The sequence below is a fragment of the Lactuca saligna genome, chromosome 5 (assembly GCF_052625555.1).
Source record: "Lactuca saligna cultivar CGN05327 chromosome 5, ASM5262555v1, whole genome shotgun sequence".
In the NCBI taxonomy this organism is placed as follows: Eukaryota; Viridiplantae; Streptophyta; class Magnoliopsida; order Asterales; family Asteraceae; genus Lactuca; species Lactuca saligna.
In genome coordinates, this window is record NC_136421.1 from 213,230,696 (window position 1) to 213,232,699 (window position 2,004).

The 2,004-nt window shown below is 38.7% G+C and overlaps 1 non-coding gene across 1 annotated transcript; it reads right to left on the bottom strand.

Annotated features, from left to right (window-relative positions):
• Positions 1-325: 325 nt before the first annotated feature.
• LOC144998993 (small nucleolar RNA R71) lies at positions 326-432 on the bottom strand. The gene has a single exon (XR_013660523.1). It is a non-coding gene; the product is annotated as a small nucleolar RNA R71 (small nucleolar RNA).
• Positions 433-2,004: the final 1,572 nt, after the last annotated feature.

A 2,004-nucleotide genomic window follows, 5' to 3' on the forward strand; every position in this document is an offset into this window, starting at 1 on the left:
TTGGTCCAGGCTTTGTACAACCTGCAATCCCTGCCACTGCCACATTCGAGCTGAAGGGACATATCCTTTCTGCACTAAAGGATATCCTATTCTATAGAAAGGATCATGAGGATGCGTTTAAGCACTTAGATGAAGTGAACGACATTGCGGATTACTTCAATGACCCAAATGTTAACAGAGACACCGTCTTGCTAAGGATGCTTCCCGTTACCTTTAATTGAGCTGAAAGGACTGGTTAAAAGGACTCCCACCTGGTACAGTAACTACTTGGGCTCAAATGTGTGAGCAGTTTCTAGACCAATTTTGTCCACCATCCAAGATTGCTACACTCAAAAAGGCAATAGCTAATTTTGAGCAAAACCCGGGGGAGTCACTTTTTGAAGCTTGGGAATGTTACAAAGGGTTGTTAAGGAATTGTCCTCAACATGACCTTAACATTCAAGAAGAGGTGTCCATATTCTATAACGAGGTCAATATGAAAACAACACAACTCCTTGATTCTCAAGGACCACTTACAAAGAAAAATATGGGCGAAGTCAAGGAATTAATTGAAGAATTCGCAAAACACTCTCGTGAATATCATAGTCCAAGGAATGAAGGCATTAAAGGAGTTAGGGGTACACAACCTGAAGAGATGACTGCGGTGATGGCAATGATTAACACTATGGAGAGGAGATTGATGCAAATGGACCGATCAATTCATGCAATTAGAGTTGGTTGCGAGAGATATAGTGGTCCACATTTGACAAAAGATTGCAACTTGGATAAATATTGAAACAAGAAAGCTCAAGTTTGCTATTCGAGTGGAGACAAGTGTGGGGTACTTCGTGTTGCGTCTTGGGCTCACTTCCTAGCCCATCTTTTATGCGGTATGGGCCTATCCATCCGTTTCTTATTCTCTATGGTTTGTGTATTAATAGATGTTTTCATGCATCTTTTTAGTAACTGATAGATCGGGGTTTTTACGTGTAATTTAAGAAGATATCTTTTTGTAACCCTAGAATCCTCTACAGCGGAAGTTCTTTATCGAGCTCTGCTGAGGATTGAACGTTCTAATCATTCAACACATTCAAATCTATTCTAGAGTATTGTTTCATTGCTTTACATTCTTTATATACCTGTTACAAAGATCTAATCGATCAAAGAGAATTTATATCTCATCAATTGGTATCAGAGCAAGAGGCTGTGTAATTCATACACATCTCTTTTGTGAAAGAAGCTATTAGGGTTTATTCCGCATTAACTAATATTTATTGAGTCGTTACTCCATAATTGACGTATCTCATTACTTGTTTGTTTTGCCCTAATATTATATATTACAAGTTTGATCTTTCAAACAGGTTATTCGATCAAGCATGGACGAATCGCCATCTAATCCCATTAATATTTGAAACAACATTGGATCAACAACGAAGATTCCCATCCTTTACACCCAAGATTATGAAGTCTGGACACATCACTTTGAAGATTATGTTATAGGATCTGAGGACAATGGATACCTCATCTGGGAAGCAATCGTATCGGGACCCTTCGCTCATTCTGCAACTTCAAGGATTATTAAAACTCAAAAGGAGTATAATGATCTTTTGAAATATGTTAAAGATGTTTCCCAAGACGAAAAAGATAAATTTCAGTGCAATATCAAAGCATTGAGATTAATCAGATTCGCTCTTCAATCTGACACTTTCAGGCTGGTGAGTTCATGTACTACTGCCAAAGAAATATGGGACAGGCTTCGAGAATTGTATTCTACGGACGAAGATCTTGAACACTCCATTCAAACCTTACTCTTATCCGAGTTTGGTGAATTCAAGCAGGGAGCCGAAGAAACCGTGACTCAAACGTTCGATCGCTTCAATCATCTTCTTAGTAAGATGATTAAACATGATATTGAAAGGAAGCTAATTGAGTGGAAGGTTACGTTTTTGAACGGCCTCAGATCTGAGTGGAGAGATGTGTCCACAGTTAAAGCGCATGAGCAATTCAAATCTTATTCTCTAGCGA